Source organism: Parasteatoda tepidariorum, chromosome 10 (assembly GCF_043381705.1).
Source record: "Parasteatoda tepidariorum isolate YZ-2023 chromosome 10, CAS_Ptep_4.0, whole genome shotgun sequence".
NCBI lineage: Eukaryota > Metazoa > Arthropoda > Arachnida > Araneae > Theridiidae > Parasteatoda > Parasteatoda tepidariorum.
Window position 1 is genome coordinate 24,209,210 of NC_092213.1, and position 27,296 is coordinate 24,236,505.

General features: G+C 27.6%; 1 protein-coding gene across 2 annotated transcripts in view; it reads left to right on the top strand.

Annotated features, from left to right (window-relative positions):
- Positions 1-27,296, top strand: part of LOC107450329 (A disintegrin and metalloproteinase with thrombospondin motifs like) — a 124,334-nt gene that overhangs the window by 23,600 nt on the left and 73,438 nt on the right. The window contains exon 1 of one of the 2 annotated variants that reach the window (XM_016066096.4): positions 21,077-21,215. The exons of the other annotated variant lie outside the window; for it this stretch is intronic. The gene's annotated coding sequence lies outside the window, so the exon portion shown is untranslated. Of the gene's footprint in view, positions 1-21,076; positions 21,216-27,296 lie in introns of those variants that run through there. 2 annotated transcript variants of the gene reach the window in all.

Below are 27,296 nucleotides of genomic sequence, written 5' to 3' on the forward strand. Positions count from 1 at the left end.
AAATTTGTTGCGCTTAGCCACTTATTTATGAAGATTTGAAAGTTAAATGTACTAAAAGGAAATGGTTCTTTCCAATATTTACTACACTGTAAAAATTACTGTCATGTAAGTTTTTTTCGATAAAAAGTACCGACACTTAGGGTTTTTGTACTTTTACTATCAAATCCATTTTACTGGAACATATTATGGAACAAAAATCTAATATACCGTAAAATTATAAATAGAAAATCATTCTAATTAAATAAATATTACTGTAAAAACAACGGTACATAATTGTACGGTAAAAATGGATTTTAGGGCAAAGTAGATTTTACGAATGATACTTCCAAAGTGCCGGTACTTTTTACCGTAATTTAATCCCAAATTTTTTACAATGCAACTAGAAATAATTTTACGTTTCGATTTTCAAAAAATGGAGCCCCCTTAGTTTACTGTAAAACTAGGACTGCTTATTGCAAAATATAAAATACATTTTGCTCTCAAAATATTTTGAACGATCACTTTTTGATAGTATTAAAAAATTCTTAAAAACAAGAGCAACAACAGAATTAGTGCACTAATCTGCTTAAATCAATCTGCTTCTGAAAAAAAAAATTTTGAAAATCGTTAGGCAGATTGGTGTTCTGTCGTTAGATTAAGGAAATATTATCAATAATATAGAGGACAAAAAGGATACTATCATTCTTCATCAAAATATAATTAGAACAATAATTAAATTGCCAGAAAGGTTGTGGCAGATAGTTAGTATAATTTATTTTCTTAATTATAATTACTTATGGGAGCTTAGAAAATATATATCTTTCTTGTATAATTTCTAAAAAAGTATCTGTTTTTTTCATCACATCAAGGTCAGAGAAATTTATATTTGGATAAATGACCCTGAAATTTTTGTGACCTTGTTGCTGTCAGGCTATAAGTAGAGCGATTTTCAAGGTAATTTTTTGAGTTAAATAACGTTTGACGAAATTGTACAATTACACATACTTATATAATTTCTATCTTTTAAGTCAATAATCCTTTATAGATCTAAGAGTAACACTTTCATTGTTCGTGAATTGGATGAAAAACAACAAAAAGTTACTTAGTATGTTTGACATCTATTAAAACACCTCAGTACAATCTTATCACTGATATTGAACTTACATAATAAACGTATTGTAAAAAAGACCTAAATCGGTTTATAATTTCATTTCACTTATTTCAATTAATAATTAAAACAATCAATTCAAGTTTTACGCCAATAATTTAATAATGTTTTAATTAAATATTCATTATATTGAAAAAATTATGATTTAATAATTCTCCAATTAAAGACTCATTCAATCGAAAAATTAATTAAACGAAATACTTAAATAATAAACTATCGAAAAAGTGAAGCGTTTGGCTTCACGAACAGTTTAAATCATTATTATTGTTTTAAATTTTAGCTCTTATAGTGCTGCCTTATAAAATGCTGTAATTTAAACTTAAAGTTGGACTTTTTAGTAATAATTTTTTATTTAAAGTAATGATGTGTTCTTAAGTATTTTAAATTTATTAGTAGAAATAAATAAATAAAATACAAAATCTTGTAGAAACTTAGTAGAAATCTGCCAAAAACATTGCGGTTTATGAGCCAATATCTTCAAAGTGTGGTGTCAAATTCATAGTTATAGTAGAAACAAATAACATTCCGCAGCGCTTTTGTTAAAATCCAAAACATTTTATGGTTATATTGGTAAATAAAATCGTTATCTTTTAAATAATTTCATTGCAAAAAAATAATCAAGTTTTTAGTCAGGAGAACAGAGAGGCCTTTCACTAGCTTTTGCTATGCGTTAACCACAGTTTTCTTGCATCCACAGTAGTGAATTATCGACTTTATCTGTAAGATATAATGTTTCTAACCCAAAGCTTAAACTACAAACTACATTTTTTAACTAAGCATTTTTATTGAAAATAAACTAAAAAAATAGTATGACTAGTCTCAATGGCCTACTTTCTGTTATCCGAAAAACTATTAAAAGAAAACTGAATGATTTTACAAATTTGAAGAAAACTCGGGAAAAACTGAAAAAAATACATACTTTGTTAGTGAAAGGACTACTAAATTGTCACTATATAAAAACCCTATCTGAGGCCAACTTTGAATTCTTGAAAGTTTGAAAATGTTTCTGAAAAATGAATGAGATTTTTCATGTTTGTGAGATTTTATTCATTTTAGGGAGTTAAAATAAATATTTGCAGATACAGTCTATAAGACTAGCCATTTTATTCATTGCTTATTGAAAAAATTAAACTCATGAAATTAAATATTTCATTCCTTGTTTAAGGAAAAAAATGCAACCCCTAAAACAAAACATTTCATTCATTGTTTATTGAAAAAATGCAATCCATGAAACTAGATATTTCATTTATTCTTTGCTGAAAAAAAAGCCACCCTTGAAATTAGATATTTCATTCACTGTTTATTAAAAGAAATTCTACCCATAAAACTAGATATCGTAAACCGGGGCGAGTCTACCCATCCAGGGGCGAGTCTACCCATTTTAGTTTTATTTAATTTTCACTATTTTAAATTGCAAATAAAAAAATTTTTACCAATGGAGGACTTAGTTCAGACTCTAAGGAAGATGGCGCTGTAGTAGTTTGATCCGTTTTTATTTATTTGGTGTCTTTTTAACCGACCTGTTCAAACGTCTTTTGAGAGATTTGTATTGAAAATCAGCAAACTTTTAGTTGGTGCTCCGTAAGTATATTATTATTATTACTATTTTCACTTTGGTTAAGTGATAAACTTATCTAAGACTAAGATTACATTAATTTTATATGAAAAAAAAAAAAAAAAAAAATGTAAGTTTTGCTGTTGTAAACAAAAAGCCAGAATTCGCGGGGCGAGTCTACCCATTCGTATTTAGTTTTAATAAAGCATAATAATATAATTTAGAACTTTGTTTATATTAAAATTAAGTCATTTTAAATGAATTTGAGTATATTATTTTAATTCTGCATTGATAAATTTATCATTAATAAGAAAATTTATAGGTTAAATATAAATGTAAATATAAAATATGTTTATTTTACCTATTTTTTCAATTTTTATATTACAAAATTAACTTTTTTTATTTAATGCAAGTTAAATAAATTATTATTTATTATTACAGATGGTTCGAAATTATATTCGCAAAACAAATGGATTTAAATGTTACAAAAAAATGCCACCTGAGATGGAAAAAGCTATCCAAAGGATAAAAGCCAAACAATAACAATATTAATTTTAATTTATTTTTATCAACAATAATCAGAAAAAAATGTTATTTTATAATGTTAATGATTATAAAAACAAAACTGTGATCAAAATGTGATAATCGATCAAATACTCAATTTGTGTTATTTTATGAATAAAAAAATGGAATATATAATAAAGTTATGAATTTTACTTCATAAATATCCTATATAGTAACTAAAATAACAATTTAATAGTAAAATTTGATTATTTACAATGTTAACATTCATTTTAGTAGAATGGGTAGACTCGCCCCATACGAGAGATTTGTCAGCAGTTCTATAAAAATATACAGTAACAGCGTAACTGTTAATATTTTCTAAAATCGATTTCACAGCTTTAAAGAGGGATAAATAGCGATTCCGAAACACCTATTAAAAGCCTTTTTTCTTTAATATTTACAAAAGTTTGACCACTTGAAAGTTTACAAACTGAAAAAATGTGTAGACTCGTACCGGTTTACGGTATTTCATTCATAGTTTATTGAAAAAAATTCAACCCATAAAAGTAGATATTCCATTTACTGTTTATTGAAAAAGAATGTATCCCTCGAAACTAGATATTCATTCATTGTTTATGAAAAAATGGGTTTATTCTCTAGGCAGGCTATACATTTAAGGGCAATTGGTTAAAATAGACATTGTTTATTGAAATACAACTAGATCGTCCAAAAAATAGCACGATCGAAATTATTATGTCCCATCTTATATCTTTGAGTTAGGTAAAGTTTTCAGAAATACGAATGGAACTTTCGTTAGCCGTAAAATTGGTGCACTAAACGGGAAAAAGTATGGCCCAAACTGCCAGGATATGATAAAATTTACAATGTTTCTGGCTACATTGGAGCACCAAAACGTCGGTTGGACTTAGGTTATGATTCAGGTAAAATGAACAATGAAATATGGTTATATAATGCGTGATAAAATTTGGTTAATGTGACAAAATTTCATGATACATTAGAGTTAGAGCATGGCATAAAAATCATTTATTCAGTTAAATATACTTTCCAGTTCTGTATTATTTTTCTAAAAGTGTGGTAATAAAGAACTATATTTTTGTAAAAAGGAATTTAGGGTAAACCGTTAGCCTATGAACTGAAAAATTACCAAACGAATGTTTTAAATCTCGTGTATTTTGGTTTTATTTAACCAGAATTATGTTTTTTATTTAATTTTTTTATTTATTTTTTATTTTTAGAAATGTTATTACCACACAACATGATAACTTTAATAAAAATTTTTCCTCCAGGTATGCATGTTTTGAGCAGCTCTAACAACACAGCCCAATAACTTATTAACAATATTTCATAAAATAATTTATTAAGAAAAGTGAAACTTATACTTTAATATATGAAAAATGCAATATTCATTGTTCGAAGGAGACAAGAACAAAACGCCTCTTCTTCAAACAATGGAACGCAATCAAGATGGATATGAAAATTTGCGAATCGAGCGTTAAATCATGTGACGAAATAGTCTAAAGTGTAGTATAGCACTCTAATAAATAGTTTATTTATATTTATGCATTGTGCTGAATCACAGCAAGATGGTTTCTTCACAGAAGGGAGTGACAATAAAGTCATTGTGTCTGTTTGGCTGCTTCCCATTGAGAATCGTTCTCGTTTACTAGGTCGATACTCCTTCTTATTGTTCGAATACTTCTACAAACATGGATTTTCTTAGTACCTCAGAGATTGAACCGGGAGTTTTTTATTATTTAAATTTTAGAATGCTCTTTAAATTCGAAAAGATGAAAACATGGACATTTTATGATAAATGGGATGAGTTGTTTAAATTTTCTAGCGTTTATAAAGTTACCATCAATTGATTGATTACTTTAAAAAGAAACGACAACACGGAGAAAAAATACTGATAAAATTACAGTGCTGTATGATAATGACATTTATGGTAAAAAATACCATGATTCCGGATAGCAAAACCAAAATATATGGTACTTAAATCATTCATTTGGTAATTTTTCTTATGGCAGCGGTTTACCGATAATTTCGGTTGTCAAAATTATAGTTTTTATTACACGCATTCGGTCAAAAATACAAAACGGAACTGTAAATTCAAACGAATAACTGGTTTTTATGCCATGTTCTTAGGTAGTGGTTACCAAATGGTGTTCCTCGGAACCCTAGGGTTCCATGGAAGGGTGACAGAGTTTCCGAGTGTTAGTAATTTTGTTTGTGAATCAGTAATTATTTTTGAAACTTGTAACTAAATTTATATTCAATTAATAATCTAATATTTTTTTTAACGTTTCCATTAATTTTTACGAAATTATTTAGTGCTTGTGAAGAAAGAAATCTTAAAAGAATTTTTTTTTTCTAATGACAATATAATAAATGAGTTAAAAATTACATTCATTTATGAAAAATTCCATCATCATTTCGAATCGAATAAAAATACCTAAATTCAACAACAGAGAAGTGTGTTTCTTTGATAACCATTCTCAAATTTTTTTTCTATTTCTTTTTTTCTTTAATGTAAACCATATTTCAGTTCATTCATTTTCGATTTATGCATGCATTAAAATCAAATTAAGAGCTAGACTTGATACCGCTACACCTGTGAATTCAACTGTCTGACATTTAAGACTAATATTAATAAAACGATGAGTTTAAAAAAAACATCATTCTTCATTCATTCACAAAATTTTTTCAAAATAACTAATAAAATTTAGATCATTACACATTTTCAAAATAACAAAATAATTAATAAAATCTAGATTATTACACATTTTCTAAATAATTAATAAAAATTAGATCATTACACATTTTCTAAATAATTAATAAGTTCTAAATCATTACACATTTTTAAAATGATTAGTTCCCTTTAGTTAATTAACATATTCACAAATGCTGATAAAATTTAATCATTAAGTCTGGGAGTTCCGCCAAAAGAAGCTCGATTATTTAGGGTTCCACAGCCTAAAGAATTTAGGAACCGCTGCTCTATGGTATCATGATTAAATTACTACATTTTTTAAAATTTTCTAATTTTTATCACATATTATCAAACTATATTTTACACTAATTTTACCAAAACTATCACTAAAGCACTTTGGTAGAAATTACCGAGCTTTCTGTTGTTTTCATAGGGCCAGAAACACGGTAAATTTTACCATATTCTGGTTGCTTTGATCGTACTTTTTTTTCTCAGTATAGGTATAACTTTATGACTTTGATCTGATTTGATGTCACAATAAAGCTTCTCTAATGGGTTTTGGTGATGGTTTGGGATTCTTTTTTCAAAATAACTTTTCAGACAGAAATTTTTTGTTATTTAAAAATTCAGTTTTTTTTTATTATTTAAATTTTTATTCAGTAATCCAGTTTTGAATTTAAAATCTATTTTAGTGATTTTTAATGGAGTTGACTAGTTATGCATTTTTTCTTAAATATTTTCACTACATATATCAAACAAAAAAGAACTTACATTAAAGAATCAATGGCAGTTTTTTTCAAAAAGTTGTCATGGGAATAATTTAAATGTACATGCATTAAATCTATTAAATGCTAAAATCTGCATTTAAATGTACTTAGCAGCTTTTCAAGAAATTTGTGTCAAAACCTTTTACCTTTCTCATAATCTTTGTTCTCTTGACAGAACATTTCGTTTTTTTAATTTCTAACTTTCAACATCTTGAATTTAGAAAGAATTTTGACTCATCTTCGAGTCATTTTAACTGAACTTTAATTTTACTAGTGTGAAGGTGAAATATAAATCGTACAATTATGGACAGTTACATACAATCTTATCAATTTGAGAAAAGGCTGTGTCTCTTGATATCACATGAGCGTTTCAGATATTCTAAAATAAATTTGTTTTTAGGTTATTTGAAACAATTAATTAATAAATATTTTGTTAAAACATAAGTCAAGCCGATATTCCGTTTCATATATTAGAAATATTTTCTTCCTTCAATTATGATCCAAAAAGAGTAGAAAATGTTAGTTTAAAATGAAATATAGATTTTTTTGGTATGTAATACATTCATTTAATTGGGGAATTCAACTGTGTTTAGAGCAACATATCTGCACTGAAACAAAAAATTCGAATTAAATTATGGTATAATGTACTTATCATTTAGGATGCAACATCCGTAAAATAAATTTTATCATAAAATTCTTTTTTTCCCCCGTAAAATATTAAACCGTAATTTTTAAAATAATATTAATTTAATTAAGGTTATTTGCTGATTTTCAGTAATTATTACAGTAAAAAATACAATATATAGGATTTTTTTGTTTTATAACGTATTCAAGGATTTTATGGTAAAAAGTACCGGCAGCCTGAGTGCTGGTACTTTTTACTGTAGATTGATACGGAAAATTTTACAGTGTGGTAACTTCTTGGTGAGGATTGCGGGTTGGGACAATTTTAATTTAATTCCCATTTCGTGTACCCTTTATTTGAGTAACAAGAATCTTTAGCTCTAGATTGTGTAAATAAATTAATTTTAGGTTTTCGTTTTATACTTTTATTTAAATCAAAACTATCTGTCAACAAGCTCATGTCCACTCAGGCTCATGATCTTTCCGAATCAAGCTCATTTATGTAGGGCTCCAGTGGCTGCTTGATGCCCACCCAATTTCGGATCAATGGTAACGAAGGCGGCTCGTGCGCAATGTTGTCCTCATTGCCGCTATCATGCCGTTAGTTAAGAAATTATGGAGTTCAGCCTTCACTACCCCCTGGCTCACACCGGGCTACTTTACTTTATTATATTTCGAGACGGTCCGAAATCTTCAACTGTGAACAAAGTTAACTTAATTAGTAAGTTAATTACAAAATGTTAACTAAAACGCCAATATTTTTTCATTTTATCATAGTACTATATTTTTTGTCTTTACTTAGTATAATGTGTTTTTATTTGTAGTCTAATACTAGCTCCTAATACAATTGATTTTATTGCGGACTCGCATAAAAGTTGGTTCCATGTTTAAACGTATTTGTACTTCGAATCATAATGTATTGTTAATTTTTTGCAAACTTGACATAATGCTAAACTGATCTCTTTTCAAGCACCTTGCAGTAAAGATTGAGAAAAGTTAGTTTGCACAATATTATGATTCAAATTTTTGCAGTGGGGTAGTCCCACGTGATGTTAATAAAGATATCTTTGAAAAATAAATGCCAAAATGAAGTTTGAGTTTTGTGTTTACGAATTATGATACAAAAAGAAAACACTTATGTATATGCTTTATATACTATTACGTAATATACCTATAGTTATATGGGACACACTGATTTATTAATGTTGTAATGTATTGAGTGTTAATGTGTTGCAAAGTTAATTCAAGTACAAAGCTTCATCAGCAATAAATTTCAAAATTTAATGCAAATGCATCATAAAATGCCAAAAAAGGTTAGAATGTTATCGTTAGCATAGTTGCCAAGAAAAATACTTTTTCACTTGGAAAATAATATCAATTTTTGGTCTAGAGACTTAAAGTCCAAAAGCTTTTTCCAGCCGTTCTATTTCACAAGAAATAAATCTCTTTAAGAGAATACAAATGTGTTAGTAAAACCGAGCTCTATTTCATACATTACTGCAACCTGTCTGCCATATTTGGACTTCCTGCATCTTAAATCGCCAGAGCCAAAATGTACCTTGATTCCTTGGAATCAGGTTTAAAAAGACAGAAATATAATAAAATACGCGATTAGCAACCGCTAAAGGTATTCAGTTTAAGTCGGAAAAGGCGAAGAAGACGAGAATAAAAAGAAAATTAAAAATTTGAAATTCTGAAATGATATCGTAGGGGTAAGGGGCTTTACTTATTCAGAAAAATCGGTTTAACCATATTATCGGTTACTATCTTAATATTGCGGTGCAACTTTCCTCAGATTTTGGCAGATTTGCTGATGAAAACTTTGTTTCATAATGAAACTATGTAACCGTTTTAGTTGAAAAATAATATCGTGTAATAGTAGGGTTCAAATAAGACCCATATTAAGGTTGCAGTTAACTTGAACGATGGTATGGTTTTACTTCATTCTTCATCCTCAGCATGGCAACTAAGTTAAGTTCAGAGCGCTATCCCAACAAAACGTTTTCAGTTGCTTTTATCAGGCGATGGGCATATCCATAGATTGATGATAGGTTTATCCATATATAGGTATATCCATATATGCAGGTTATAGGTTTATCCATATTCTCCATATATCGCTCAATACTTGAACCAGGAGTTCCCTTGTCTTGTGGATTGGGTGCAAAACTAAAAGGATATGGAATTGAACATTGAGAGTAGTAAACTGAAAAATTCTGTCAGCTGTTCAACGACGGTAATAAAATATATTGATGCCCATGATTTTATTGCTCAACATACAGCAAAACTTTTTACTGAGTTGGAAGATTAAAAAAAGTGATATCAATTTTTATTAATAGCCTCTTATTTGGTAAGTAATACTTAAATAATTAGCATCTAAATTTGAAGAAAAATATTCAAAGGAAATGAAACCTCACACATCAGTTACTCTAAACACTCAATTTTTTTTTTTTAATTAAAGCTTATGGTGCTCAAGCCGAAAGCTCAAGTTAAGCCGTTCGCTTAAGTCCTGTCGCCGCTATTTTAACGGTAGAAAGAAAATGAAAGTATATACATAAAAGGTTTTCATAACTATTCATTAGCAACTTTTTAAGTGCTTTCGTTTTTTAAAAAAAGAAATTAGATTGAATGCTTGGCTAGATAAATGGCGACAATTAGTGAGGAAAAAGAATAAGCGAAATATTAAAAATGCCGCCTAAAATATGATTGTCTTAGTTCGGTGACCTTAAACCATCCTCTCCCTTTCTTAACGGTGTTCTGTAAAGCGTGGAAGTTTCATCCATAGTTGAGAGCGCGAAAGGAAGAATTCGTTTTCACTCATCAGCGGTCATAATTGAAATTTCAATGGATTGTGAATGACACTTTTTCGCTTTCACTGTCAATTTACTATATTTGGTTGACAGGGAAAATAATTTCCATACGTTTACGGAGCTCAACGATCATATATAGTTTTTACGCCAGTCAGAGGAAAAATGTATTTTGACTAAGGAATTGAAATAAGATAAAGGTTGAATAAATTTAGACTTGCTGCTTAATTCAGAATAAAGAACCGTAATATCGGTATCATGAATGATACTAACTAGCAAATTTGCTGCATTTCTAATAAGGCTTTAACAGAGCTCTAAATAAGTGATTAAAAATAGTAGCTTACCATAATCATAAAAAAATGGTTGCCATTTTTAGATAACTGTACCTACAGCACCAAAGTTATTAATTTAATAAATTGTTTAGGAAAAAAATTGATTTATTAGATTTAAATTAGTTTATTTATGCAATTTTAAAAAATATATTAAGTTCATGTTTTACAACATACTGGTAATTAATTTATATGTATATTTAAGAAAACTACATAATTAAAGAACATTTAAATGCTACAAATGGCGATGAATTCAAAATATTTAAATACTAAAATAAATCTTATATATAATTGTATAATAATATGATACATTAATTTTAATATATTAGAAAGATTAGTTATTAATAGAAGGAGAGAAAGCTAACAATTTTCTCCAATTTAACTTTGCCAACGAAACGGTAAAAAAAATTTTAATTATTGAATAATTATGGTGATATCACTAAAGTAATGAAATTTTAACAAATTTCACTTCATTTAAACATCATTAATTTTTCATCACTAGAGACTAGGGAACTCATTAATTATTAAAAATAATTATGTTAAACAAATTTAATAAAAAAACTCTAATATATGTGAGCTTTTCTTAAATTACCAAATTAAAAATATCGAGATTTTTAAAACTATGTGAGGATTTTTAGTAATAACTTACGCAAAATTGAGTGATAACATTTAGTAAATTGATAGTGAATCAATTCAATCAAAAAATTATTATTTAAAAGAACGATTCAATATGCGCGTGCCGTATCTATCGTATTCGTAACATCTGGTTTAAAAAAATGGAAATTCGTATAAAAAAATACTGGAAAAGCGATCGAATAGCACGTGGATTTACGATGGAATCGGCGTGAATCACGCATATTTTATTCTATTTGGTTGCCACTTTTGGCGAGTTGTGTTTGGTATTTTGATAACCATTTTCTACATAATGGTCATTCGTTGGCGACTGGCGACCACTAATTTAGAGATCTAAGATTTAAAAGATATGTTTTTCTGTTCATTTTGAAAAATATTATCGCGTAATCACGTTCAAGGAGAATTCATTTTCATGGTTTAACTTAACACTGTATTAAGGCTGCAGTATGTTTAAACTATATTATTGTTCAATGAACAGTAATAAACACATTGTTTAAGGCCCTAAACTGTCATTGTGAAGGACTGCTGGGGTTCGATCCCCAGATGTGGCTTGAACCCCATCCATTTTCAGATCGATGGGCACTGACTTATCTGGGAAGTAAAGACGCCCTTTCTGAAATGTTCGCCACATTGCCCCAATCATGCCGTTGGTCATGAAGTCGTGCTGTCTTAGTCTCCCTAAGGCCCTGGCTCACAACGGGCTGTAGCTGGAATGCTTTACTTTATTGTGGTTCGAGATGGTCTAAAATCTTTGACTGTTAGCACAAAAGTTTATTTCATAAATATGGTAATCGTAAAATGTTAATTAAAGCATGAACAACTTTTTCTTGATCAGAGGATAAATACAATATTTTTTTGTGGTGGAATAATTATCTAGTGTGCTTGAATGTCTTTTGCAATGTGGCGGTGTGCACGTAAAGAAAAGTGAATTAACTTTTGTTTTCTTCCAAGAATGTGTATTTTTTTCTAAGAGCAAAATGCTCATTTGATTAAATTTTTGGACGATCTAATACGGATAATCAAATAATTATTCCATAACGGTGATCTGGAACATAACACGCATAAAATGGATTGTGCGTAATGCTTCGCACCACGCATCATCATTCGATTGGTTTCGAGATTATGAAATTTTGGGTCCTTAACATCCTCGACCTTTTTGCTATGACAGTTGCGCGTTCGTTCCACTTTATGGTTTAAGATGCACTGACAGTGTATAAGAAGATAAATTTATTATTAGATTAATTGAAAGTTTATTTATTTATTTACAAAATAGAAAAAAATAATATTTGATAAATAATTTCATAGGAATTAATTTTTTGCTTAATTTAATTATTAAATTAAGCTTGGTATCAGCAAATCTTTTTAAGATTTTATTAATAAAAAAATGCATAAAACCCAACAAAAGAAAACGATAAAAAGACAATCAGCCTCAAAAGAGATATTTTAAATTACTTCATTTCACTTCAATTACTCCAGTGATTTCCTACAAAACCTGAAAATTATTCTAACAAAAGATCTCGTCTGCAACAATCAACAAACCATTCAACACTTTTCATCAAATACTTTTAAACCTGAGGCTCATTATTTAACACAGAAAGTCTTCCTCTTCCTACGTTTATTGTATCGATAGCTTGAGGCAAAAGAAATAGAAGAGCGTCTTGTTATTGAACGAAAGAACATTTTCACACTTCAATGATTTTTAATAAACTTTTGATATCATCTTTAAAGCAAGCGAGAAAGTACTCTTCACTTAAAGTGATCATTAATGGTTTCGGAAATTGATGTTTGTGATGATGTTTCCGCATCATTAATGAATGAGTACCTGTTAGCTCGTTAAGAATATTAGTTGCCAGGTTTCAATTTCAGGCACGACTAAGTTCGGAGAGATTAACTGTTCATAATTTAATTGGTTAAAAATTATTGCAAGTTTGTTTTTAAGGAATCTTACTTTTAAATGCTAACGATCATGAATTACTTATCATGAAAAATATTTAATAGTATTAGAATATATTTATCATAAATTATAGTAAAACTATTTATTTATCAAGTTTTTATTTCCGTCATAGCTAATTTAATAGAAATTAATTTTTATGATTTAATTATTTACTGTTCTTTAATTTTTTTATTGAACTTAGCTATTGGAATTTCGCCTACTTTTAAGTGTGTATAGTCTAAATTACTTACAATTAAGAAAAAAAAGAATATTGGCCTTAAGAATTTTCGTTACCAGACTTCGATTTCAGCGCAACTTCGTTACGAAAGATTACCTGTTCATAAATAAATAATTATTAAGTTGTTTTATTGTTAGTAAAAAATTATAATATATTTTTTTAAACAACTCTAATAATTAAAAGTGTGTAAGCTTTTAAGTGTGGAAAAAAAGTTATAAATTACTTAAACTCAGGAAGAATAAGGCTGATAGCATATCAGGAATGTGTTGATTGTTAATATAAAGTTATTATTAATTCACTTAGAAAAAAAGTATTGCCAAAGCTATTGTTAAATTTGACATATTTCTGACTCTATGAGAACACTAAAAAGATCACCAATTTTTATGGAATCGATTTTGGTAGAATTAACAATTAAATATAGTTTCTTATTTTGCGATAAAATTTAATATATTTGTTAAAATTTAATATATTTCTTAAAATTTAATATATTTGTTAAAATTTAATATATTTGTTAAAATTTAATATATTTGGTAAAATTTAATAACTTCATCATGATAACTTAAAACATGGCAAAAAAGCAATTTATTCGGTTTAGTTTGCGTTTCAGTTTTGAATTTTTTATTAATAGTGTGGTAGAGCTATCATTTAGAAAACCACTGCTTCTGAAAAGCCGTTACCATATGAACGGAGAGATTATCAAATGAATGGTTCAAATACTATACATATTGGTTTTATCAACCAGAATTATGGTTTTTTATAACCAGAAATGTCATTAATATGCAGCTCAGTAATTCTATCAAAATATTTTTCTTCGTGTTATCAGACTATATATCAGGCTTTAATTTATGTAAGACTGAGTTATTAAAGATTATTCGTTTAGAGCTTGATTATTTTTTAATTTGTTAAAATTACTGCAGCTTTCTTTTATAGTAGTTTTGTTTTTTAAACAATCTATCCACTAAGCTCAATTAAATTTCGAAGTGTTTAAGGGCATAAACTATTTATAATCATTAAAAAAGACTTAGCAATTGATGAATATATTGGTCAATACTTAATGTCAACCTATTAAGACTTATAGTTACCGTGTTCTATTTTAAGTAACGAATAAATAATGAAAGATTGTCTATTCATAATTAAATTATTTTTAAGCAAGTATAATATAATTAAAATTTTGTATTCATAGAATTTGAATATTAATTGATTATAAACTTAAAAATGCTTAATTTCATTAGTTATTTATAATATTGTAAATTAAGAATGATTATAGCACTTTGGGAATATATTTATCACTAGCTAATGCAAATTTTTTGAAATATCTACTTATGAAGTTTTGATTTCTGGCACGATAATTAATGAAAGATTTGCTGCTAAATTTTTTTTCAAAGAGCTTTTCTGATAATGCTTGACTAAAATTATTTATAAATGTAAGAATAAAATATTTATAATACTTCAAAATATAATAAAGTACCCGTTCATACGTTAGGACTGTTAGCTGTTTTTTAATTTCTACAAATTCAAGTTGTCATGGGAACTAAGAGTGTGGTATTTTAATTTGTTTATATAGCTAAAACTTTTTAGAATTGGGTATACTATAGCCTACGTCACAGGTTGTGTTGTTCCTACTAAATTTAACCCATGAACGGCATTTTCTGCGAGCCTAACTTCAAGCCACAAATAAACAAACGAAGTGTTCGATCGTTTAAATAGCTGCTCGCCAGATTTTATTGCATTACAAAGAAAAGTTATTGAAACTAAATGCAACTAAATAAACAACAACAACTGAAACAAATAACAACAACTACTAATAACAATAACTAAATAAACAACAACTAAATTCCATTCGTTTAGCATTGCGTCATATGTTGTTCCTACTAAATCGAAGTAGTTGTGTTTTTTTCATATTATACCCAATTGTTGAGTCTTATAGGAATTTGGGAATAGAATTTGATTTAAATACAAATACTTAAAGAAATCATAAAAGTGCAGTTAAACGCGCAAAAAAATAATTCGACTAGTGCCAAAAATATAACACTCTTGACGTTTCACTTTTTTTAAAAAGTCGTCTGCATTTTGTCCGTACAAATTTTATCCTATTAGTTAGAAATATGAAATAAATAAATAATATATTTTTTTGCTCAAAATTCTATTTGGCAAGAAATACTTAGAAGTTAGATATCAGACTTTCAATACAAAGAAACATATTTCATCCTTATCCTGATTCAATCGAGAAAAAAACTATTTTAATATTTATTGCAGCTGAATTTTGATGTTTTACACAGTTAGAATTTTCATTCTGAAATAACGGTAATATAACTGTCAGCAGTGTGACTATTCGATTAACCACGAAGTTTATGGTTCGGAACATTTCTTTACCTTTGCCGTTTTGAAACTGTTTACAACTTCTACTGTTAAAAAACCGTGAATACAAAGCTATACGGTTGTGTAACCATTTACATCTAGCATAGTTTCTAAATCATAAAAATAAAACTTAAACTGGCAATGGAGTTCTGTAGATGCTTTTCTATTTATACGTAAATGATATTTCCGTATTATAATAATCTAGGGATCACTGATTGAAGAGTGCAAGACACTACAAACTCTTTATATATTGAAGAACTGAAAGAAATATTGTAGTATCAACGCTGGGATTCGAACCTATGTTCAGCCGGTCGTGAGATTAAACAATTAGCGCTCTCAACAAGAGTATGTACCCATCTTCACGGAGAAAAACTGCTTCATAAGGTGAACCTAGTTGTCGCGAATAGAATTCTGGTAGTTAAACCGTATTAGGTAAAAGCAATCCATAAATGTTTTTCTCAAAGTTTGAATATCATTTCTTTATGATTATTTGACTGTTTTGGTTAAATATGGTAAAATAGTATTTAAATAAATTGGTACTGCCCTTTTCACCGAGAAATTTCTAACAGTGGACTAAGAATCAAATACATCATGAATTCTAAAATTCATGATTAACTGATAAACTGTAATTGTGAAATTCGTGATCTAAGTTATTTTTATGGTTCGCTATGTAATTTCTTTTCTAGAAGTACAATGCAGTTCGAAGCCTAAAAACATGTTCTAAGTCTAAAAACAACAAATTTGACTAGTTGATGAAGACAACATAATAATGCATTGAAACACGCATAAAAAATAATTCGACCAGTTCTTCTAAAACATTTAACATTTGTGATTTGCAAATTTTATCTTATTAGTTAGAAGTCTAAAAGAAAAAAGATATAATTTTTCTGTTTATAATTCTATTCGACAAAAATACTTAGTTAGATTTTTTATAATTTGGAAAAATCTTTTATCCCTATACTGGTTCCATCGAGGAAAAAAAAACTGTTGCAATAACAAAATGTATTGCATTTTTGTTTTATTGTTTCGCTGTGCATCAAATAACTCATAAATTTTAAAATTTATGATTGAGTGATACACAGTAATTGTAAAATTCATCTGAACTATTTTTATGATTCCCTATGCAATATAGATTTTTTTTCTCCAGCGGTACAATACATTATGTTTTAAGCCTAAAAGCAAAAAATTTCAAAAACAAAAGTCAAGCTTGTTAAAAAGTGCAGTTAAATGCCATAAAGAATATTTCGACTAGTTACTCTAAAACAAATTAACATATCTGGTATTTTATTACTATTTTTTTTATATCGACTGCATTTGGAGCAAACGAATTTTATTCTATTAATAATGCGAAATAAATAAATATAAATTTTCTTTCTGTTTAAAATTCAATTCAGCAAAAAATTCCCAGAAGTTAGATTTCAGAATTTCGATACAAAGAAACATATTTCTTCCCTACCCTAATTCCATGGTAGAGAGAAAAAACTTTTTAACATTTATTGCTGCTGGGTTTTATTGTTTCACTGTGTATCAAATAATTCATGAATTGTAAAATTCCCCTCATTCAAAATAAGTCTTTTTTTAAAAAAGAATCAGTAATTCTAATTGACAGGAAACATGAAGAAATCAGTGATTGTGAAGTTGAAAACCTCTTTACCCATTTATGCTGAACGGTTTTGTTGTTTCGTCAACACAGAGGAGGCTATTTCACTGAACTACTGGACCTTCAAGTTATCCGATAGTCATTCGGTCAATAGTTGAAAGAAAGTGAAGGGGAAAAAATTATTTCTTGGGGTCAATAACTCGGCAGACATCAGTATAATCTTCTCCTCATAAGGTTAAATATAGCCTGAAGCTTATTTAGAATCATAAATATTTCCGCATCTATTTCATTTGATACAGCAACAGGAATAAAGGCTAGGAGAGTTTTAAAATTTTGCATCATTAAATAGCCAGAAGTTGTTTCGACTCATCAGGCTTTAACATAAACTTACTATACAAGATAACGTCAAATGTTAATTTCTCAAATTTTCTTTACAATGAATAGACTGCAATAAGATAGCCACAATGCAGTTTAAAGAGTTTCAAAACTTGAATATATCTTAAAACGTTTTAGATTGTTTAATTGTTACTACTTGGAAAAATATTATTGTTAATTTCTCCTAAATGGTTCTTACTTCTTAAAAGTCTTGTGGTATGTTTATGAACTAGAACGTAATTCAAACATAAATGATACTACAATTAAATATATTTTTTCCACTATCTTTCTGAATGTTTTTTTTTTCAAAATTTAAAAGTATACACGGAGAAAAAATTTTTGGTGAAATTACCGTACTGAATGGTGATAAAAGTAAAAATCCATAGTTTTGGTTAATAAAATCAAAATATGTGGTATTTAAACCATTTATTTGGTAATATTTTCGGTTCATATGGCAATGGTTTACCGGAAATACTGGTTTACAAAATTATAGCTCTTATTACCATACATTTAGAAAAAAAATACGAAACTAAAATGTAAATTTAGCCAAACAAATGGATTTTGTGCTATGTTCTAAGGTATGATAGAATTACCAAATTTTAACACACATTCCAAATTTTAGCACATATTATGAAACGCCATATTTTATGTTTAATTTTACCAAAATCCTTACCAATGCACTTTGGTAAAAATTATCGAGCTTTTTGAGGTTCCCATAGAGCCAGAAATGCGGTAAATGTTACCATATTCAGTAGTTTTGATCATATTTTTTTCTCAGTGTATATTGCAAAACCTTTCGCAAAATGTTTAGATTTTGTTTAAAATACTAATCCATTATGATGATTGCGTTTTGTTTTGTGTGTTTTTTTCTCTAAATGGTTATGTTTAAAATCGTTTTCTTTTTAAAAGATGGTTAGATTTAAAATAATAATTTTTTTCCGCGAGAAATAAATATTAAAAACAATACTGACAAACTGCCATAATAATACATAATTTCACTACGTATAAGCGTCAGAGTGCTTATAGTTTACTTCATGAAAAAAGCGAAAGAAAAATTAAAATTCTTGTAAAGCAAAATTTCAGTGCTGAAAAGTTCACAAAATACTATAAAACTTGCCACCTGATACAAAATGCACTGACAGTAATCACTGAGATTTAAAAAATTATTTTTGGAACATAAATTGGAATTGTTTTGCTCTGAGGATGCCAGTTAAAATTGCGTTGAAAATTTTTTGGTAGTTTTATTAATATAAGGGATTACGAAAATTATCTTATTAACATTTAAGACTAGACAATTTAATGTCATTAATTGCTAAATCTACATCTTCTTTTGTTAACTTTTTAATCATCTCTGAAATATTAGGCTTTCTAAAAAAATAACTTGTCTTTAGGGTATTAATTCAATACATTTACACCATTTCATAATTTTCCGTTTATTATAATAATAAAACTTGCTTTTAATGCTTTTTCACTTTAAATATTTAAAATGCAGTTTTATTTTTGAAATTTATATACTTGCAAGTAAAAAAAAAGTTAAAAATAATGTTTAATTTAATATGCTTCCAAAATCAAAATAAAGAAAGAAAGATAATACATTAGTATATCTTTAGTATTAGAGAATAGCATTTAGTATTTTCTCAATAAAAAACACCTTTTTCTTAGACGATTATAAGAGATTTATCGATGTAGAACGAATTTGATTTAAAAAAAAATCGAATAAAGAAGTAAACTAGGAATGTAATAAACACACATTCTACCTAATTGAAAACACACAAATTATTGAGTTAATATCACATTTAATTGCACTTATTTCGGACAACACCCATTGATTATTTGAATTTAATCCAAGCGAAAAATTCCATCAGAAAGTTTCCGGTTTTCGTCGTGTCAAAAGTCATAGGTGATCTTTTAATATTGAACCATACCGTCTCGCCAGAAATGAGAGTGAAAACTTTTCGAATCGAGACTTTTATCACTTGGCCCTTCCCCTATCATTACCTACTTTTTGGTTCAGCTCCGTTAGCTTTTCCTTTTGCTTTGAACCGGTTCCCCACCCTGCGACACAGTCTTCTGGTTACTCATAATCCCTTTGGACAGAGCGGGTATTAGTCCGTAATGCTCCTTCTGTTCTTTGGGACTCTCTTTCATCTTTCTTATCCTCTTGTGCATTCGAGATGCTTCTGAATTTGTGGATGGATGTACGTAGGATTGAATATTTATGATAGTATGTCAAGTAAGTGGTTCTGAATTGGCAACAGATTTGGCAATGTTGTTTATTTGATTCGTGTTGATTTTTAAGATATTAGAAGAATTTTTAATTAAGTGAAAAGTTGTTAAATGAAACTGAACTGCTGTCTTCAAATACATTGAAATTTTCGATTGCACTATGAAGTGTTTTCAAATCTTTGTGAAATTAATTACATTTTGAAGTCTTACGTATATGTTTCAGAATTTGGAAAAAAAGTATTGCATTTTAATTTTTTTCAATAATGTTTTCCAATTTAAAGATATAGTTCTTCTAGTTATTATTTAGCAGAAATAGTTTAAGGAAAATTCTCAAGATTATTCTAAAAGAAATACTTATTGATGAACACTCCAATGATAAATTCAAGTTTCACTCCATTAAACTTAGATTGATGTACAGAAATGTTTAATTATTTTCCTTTTTTAAAAAAAAGGAAAAATCATGAAAACTGAAGTGATTTCAGAAAAGATTTTCAAAATTGAAGAACAAATTCTAGAATGAAGAAAAGATTTATGAATGAAGAAAGGATGCTAAGGCATGCAAAAATATTCTAGATTATAAAAGTGATTCTTTAATATCAAACTGATTTTAAAAATAAATGAATTTTGAATGAAAATAATAGCTTTTGAATGAAGTGTTTATTATGAAAGTATTGGAGTATTTCTTATAACTGCTAAAGTGACATTAGATTAGATTAAAAAAGCGATTCGAAAATTGAAGATATTACAGAAAGAGTAACTCTAAAAAGATATTCTACAAGTAAGAAACCCTAAAAAATGAGAATGGTTCTAAGAAAATGAACACTAACACTAGAACAAAGAAGTGGTGTTATAAATAAAAATTAAGAAAACGATTCAGCTCATAATAAATGATTGAATGTTCTTTAACATAAAACAACCAAATGAGAACTTTTCTATGAAATATGAAACAAATTATAAATACGTTATGTCATAAAGCCGAAAAATGTCCATAAATAGCATAGAACACGAATAAATATTCCTTGACTTATCATAAAACAATCGATTCTAGAATAGAATTTTATTTCCGTCTGATTATAAAACTTGTTAAGACGCGTTTCATGCACGACGGAGAATAACTTTCCTATTGAGATAAACTTAGTTACCAAATATTGACCTCAACCTCATTGTTTGTAAACTATCCAAGAAAGCTACTTTGAACTGAACATCGACTAAAGGATTTGCTTCATGATATGATTTTCCGCAATGGTTTTTCTCCTCGTCTCAGTTTTCGTTCAAGTCCTAACAAGTCTTAATCCTGAAAAACAAAAGGATTGTGGAATAAAGAGGAAAGATTTCTCACGAAGGGAAAAAATAATTTTTAGTGTTCGTGAGGCACCATGCTGTTACTGAAGGTGAGTGAACTAAAGTTCTAAATGGTTTCTCATTTGGTGCAAAGATATTTTCTTAGTGCATTTTTAAATTAACTTTAATGAAAAAAAATCAAGTTGAAAGTTATGTATAAATTAACTACAAAATAATTTTTTGTAAAAAAGTAGCAAACTTTGTGTAAACAAATTCCTATAATATAATCATTTGTAATTCTGCCCTTTTTATATTTTTTTCTGTTCTTTTTTAATCGTTTGCAACTCTTCCCTTTTTTAATTTTAAATTTTATGCACGATTTTTAATCTCTACTTCAAATATTAATAATACAATCATGATTATAATTATTAAAACTTTCAAATTTCAATATGGCATCTGAATCTGTTTTTAAAATAAGTAGATCACATGAAAAAGTATGTGTAAAAAAGTAGACTCAAAACTGAGATTTTCTGTTGTATTTTCAAACGTAACATAATCATAGACATTTCATGATACATTAAAAGTTCGTTTTGTTGGCAACGATGAAAGAAATGTGTGAAAATAATAAGGAAGTTTATAACGCGCAAAACAAAGGTAAAGCAAAACATAGCATTAAATATAACAATTAAGAATGAGTAATTGCTATAAGCCATTTTAATTAATCATTCTTTATTTCAATTATCTACTTTGCATGATACGATTTTGAATATTTTGCACTAAAGTATTATTGAACTTCTAACATATTAAATAAGTTATTAAATATGCATTGCGGTAAAAAACGCAGCATAGCATTAATAACAAAATAGCGAAATATATACCGTTGATGACAAGAATAAAGAATATTTAATTGCTAGAAGCAATTTTTATTCATCATTCTTCATTCCAATTATCTACTCTGCTCAATATAATGAATAATTTCACCGTACTATAGTATTACTGAATATTTAACATAATATATATGTTATTAAATATGCTATTAAATTTGCATCTGGGTAAAAAACATAGCATATCACTAATAGAAAAATAGAAAGATAATGCAATAATGATAAGAATAAGGGATAATTAATTAGAATAAGCGATTTTCATTCACAATTCTTTATTCCAATTATCTCTGCAGAACACGATTATGTATAATTTCAACTGCAATATAGTATTACTGAATATGTAAAATGTTGCATTTGTTATTAAATATGCCAATAAATTTGTATCGGGGTAAATTAACATAGCACAGCATTAATAGAAAAATAGAAAACCATAGCAATAATGATAAAAATGAAGAATAATTAATTACAATAAGAAACTTTCATTAATAATTCTTTATTTCAATTATCTACTGTGCATAGCATGATTATGAATGATTTCATCGCACTAAAGTATTACCGAACATGTAACATATTAAATACGTTATTAAATATGCATATGGGTGTTTTTCCAGTTACCGTCACTCTGCCAGGTATAAAAAATAAATATTTGTGTCCGGAAGTGTTCTGAAAGTAACAATAGGAGACAATTGGCTCCTCGTTGTGCAGAAATGAGCTCTGTCAAGAGAAAAATATAATTTAAAAATATTTCTTTGTTATTCCTTTTTTTTCAAATATTAATTCTAATTGTTTATTTTTTGCTTAAATTTTTTCTGCTTATCCAAACAACAAAAGTTTAATCGGGGATAAAGTTGAGTGAACCCAGAAGTGCTAAAAAATGTAACCCTGCATCTCGAAAAGTGTCAAAATTACTGACATAAATTTTAAGTAGTTTCCATTGTTAAATTAGTTTCATAAATAATGCAGTTCTGTCCATTGCTGTAAAATAATAAAAGTTTTAAGAATAGTTAGGGTAGTTTGAATTATTAAAATTAATAAATTTTTTTTATAAAGTTGTTTAAGTAACTTTTTGCATATTTACCTTTCGTTAAAATTTGTATTGTAAAGTAGTCGAAATCACATTATAATAAAATTATTTGATTTAATAAAATATTATTTTCTTTAAGTTTTTACAAAAGTGTCTTTTTTATTAAACTTTTTATTTTACCAAAAACACACTTTTTTTTAAAAAAAAATAGTACTCTCATCCATAAAGCCTATTTAAATTACTTCATTACTCATTCTTAATTAATTAATTCATCGTAATTATTTTCCCAAACCTAATAATAATTGAAAAAAAACTATAAAAAAATTACTGACTATAAAAAACTTTGCTGCTCTTTGCATTAAAAAGCTAAAAACAATCAAGTCATTTAATAATTGCAAAATTCTTAATTACACAATGTTGTATAGGTTTTATGAAGCGATGTTTTTTTTACAACTTTTTACAAATTTGCTTATTATTTTATGTACTCGAAGGATGTTTAATTGCTTAACAATTAAAAGAACAAAAGTTTAATTAGTTTATAATAATAATTATTGAAATTCCTTTAACTTATTATGAAAATTATTCAGTTTTTTTTATTCATTTTCATAAAAAGAAGTTGCAATTATTTTTACTTATTACGACTTCCATGCATGTTAATGCAACTATAAGATTTTGGCAAGAACTGTAAAAATTTATTTAAGAAATCTTAGTGTTTTTTAAATGCTTACAGTACTTTAATAAAGTGGGATAAACACATTAAATATTTACTAAATGTTTGTATGAATCATTTTTAGATGGAAGTAAAAAATTACTTCTACACGTTTTTCTGCCAATCAAACATCAAAACAAACTGAAATATAACAAAAACAAATGATCCCATACGAATAAAACTCAATTATTTTGAAAATCTCTAAAGTTACAAAAGCCATACACAGAACAATTATCCGAATATTTATTTCTTGTTTAGAGTTTTTCTCATTGATTGTGTTAAAAACATTTAAATATTTAACCTAGACAAAAACACATTAAATGAACAAAAGGTGCTGACATTATATTCACGGTTTTTAATTAAAATGCCTGTATTTACCACAGGTGACCTCAACCCTTCAAAAAATGACAGCTTTCGAAGGCATAAACCACAATTCAAGATTCGAATTGAGGAGTAAATTAGAGGTGAATATGAAATCACTAAGTGAAAAAGGAAATGCGCTTTATGAATGTAAATGACCTCAACCGAAGTCTCTTTTATGCCTCAAGCATATCATCTTCTTTTCACTTTCATCTTTAATAAGATGGATGAATGACAATTAGCATCAATTTAAAACGAATGTTTGGCATTCATAAATGATTTCAATTTGATGTGTAAACCAATCATCGCATTAAAAATTGTTCTTTAAGTGTGTTTTTTTTAATCAAAAATTGTTTGAAACATTGTTTTGTGTGCCATTTTATGTCAAGTCTAAATTATTGTATTTGTCGAGAACTACGAGATTGTCAAAAATAACTAATATAGCTCAAGAATCTCAGAATTGTCAAAAACGGGATTATTACTGAGAGTGCTCGCAGTTAAGATGAATAGAGAAAAAAAAGCATGGTCAAAACTACCGCAATATGGTAATATTGACAGTGTTTCTGACTCTGTGGAAACCCCCAAAAGCTTGGTTTTGGTAAAGCAAGATTTTGCAAAATGAACAAAAAAATTTGATTTTATAATATGTGATAAAATTCAATTCATCACTAAATATGTGGTAATAAGAACTACTATTCAAGAAACCAGAATTTTTGGTAAACCGTTACTATATGAACAAAAAAAATTACCAAACGTATGGTTAATGTACCGCAAAATGCGGTTTTATTATCCAGAATTATGATTTTTTTTAACGGAAATATCAATACTATACAGTAAAGTTATTTTACTAAAACCTTTTTCTCCTATTATTATAGTTTAAGTGCTGAATTCAAAAATTTGAAAGATTTCACATAAGACGGAGAATTTGAAAGGTTTGGGAATTATAGTTATTAGCGATTTTGTTTCTGAAGTTCACGTTCTCACATCTAATTCTTTCTCAGCTTTGTCGCCAGAAAAGTATTTTACATGTTTCTAAAATTTTTGCTGAATAATAACTCGATGCACAGAAACATTTCATTGCCAAACAAAATCGTGGTATTTTCATCATTTGCTCTATTAAACAAGTTAAAAATGTGGCTTATATTGCTTCAAATCTCTTTCATTTGAATTAATTATTCTCTAAGTATGAATTACAATTACATTGAGCGTTATACCATAGATTATAGATAGTATAAAAAAAAACTTTCTTTCATTAATTCTGTTAAAAATGCTCACTGCTGCAAAAAAGGAAAAGAATTAAAATTTTTAATGCATTGTATTAAAATAATTTTGTTTTTTGAGAGCTATATCTTTTAGTTAGAATAAATGTTTAACACCCTTTAATCTTTTACCTTTTGTTACATTGTTAGAAATTTCTCGAAAAATGGTTTAGTAACAATTTATTTTATTGATATTTTACCATATTCAAATAATCATAAATAGGATGGTAATAAAACTGTTAACTGTGAGAAAAATAGTTTATTAACTGCTTTCACCTGATACGGTTAAACAATCAAAATTGTATTGCCCCAACTAGTCTTACCTAATGAGGCCACTTAGTTCCCTGCAACTGAGCATATATTATAGCCAATCTGTCAATCTTATGACGGACAGAATGGAGGATCAAGTTCCAGCGTTACAATACAAAAATTCATTCATTCCCTTCAACACGCAAAGAGTTTCCAGTGTTCTGGACTCTACAATTTGTGACCCTGGACTATTAAAATATGACACTCTTACTCACGCATAGACGGCGTAAAGTTTAGTTCCAATATCCAGTTAAATTTCTTTATCACGGTTTTGAAACTAGGCTAGTTGTAAATGCTTATAAGACAGTATAGTTTTGCAATCATGGTTTTTTAACCATACTAGTTGTAAATGGTTTCCAAACCGCAATTTTCCTTTACAATAAACTTTACGGTTAATTGTATGGACAGACTGCTGACGGTTATTTTACCGTAATTTTGGAATGAAAACTCTAACAGGGCACCCTCTAAATGTATTTTAATTAGATTTATTTAAATAAATTACAATGAAAATATTATTTAATAAAAATATTGATAATTTAGTGAGAAACCCTTGAGAAAAATTCGAAACATCGCTTATGATTTTGATATATGGAGATAAAGGACGGTTTTACTTTTAAAATAGACCGTTTTAGAAGTGTTTCTAAAAATGTAAGTTTCTCGAAGGTCGGTACATTTAATATCAAAATCAAAATTTAACGTTTAATTAATATATATTTCAGAAATTAAAATAAATTAATAAATTATTAAATTGAGAAAAAACACTGATACATAAAATAAAAAAATCTCAGAACTTTTTTTAGACATTTACAAAGAAATGATTAAAAATCTTCTCTTAATATTTTAAATATCATTCAAATTCGTGACAGAATAATTTTTTTTAAAATTGTTATACTTTGAATTTTAATTCTATTGCTACCACAACGTAGGATGGAACTTAAAAAAAAAATATGAAGCTCAGTTGTCTCTAGTTGCATTAAACGCTTTGTTAATAGTATTAAATAAAAAAAAGAATGTCTGCACTGTAACAAGTTCCGGTTCAAATCACGGTAAAAAGTACTGTCACTAATTTCCTTAAAATCCATTTTTACCCGAACATGTTATGGAACAAAATATCTGACATACAATAACTTTTACAGTAACAATTTCAGTGAAATGACTGAATCACTTTAATTAATAAATAATTCTGTAAGACTACGGTAAAATAATTTACGGTAAAATAGATTTTATGGATGATGCACCCTACGTGCCGGTACTTTACGCCGTACTTTGTCCGGATTTTTTTTCCATTGTACTTACCGATACGCTAACTGCCTTTCTAAAACTAGTTAGATTAGTTATTATAAAATCTTGTTATTTTTGGTCATCGTAAAGTAACGACTCTCTCAAAATATCACGCCACAATTTCTATTTAAATTTATGAGTATTTAAATACGTCTTGATGCATGTTTTATTTATGTTTGCATAATTTGAGACATGATATGAATAATTCAGTGCCGTCCATATTTTTTATTTCAAATGAGAGCATAATCCATAATAATCAACGTAACTCTATGAAATATTTAAAGGGAAAAAAATGTTTGATTTATATATTATTTAAAATGATGGGGGACTGAAATTAGTAAGAATTTTTAGCAGATTCGTTGTTT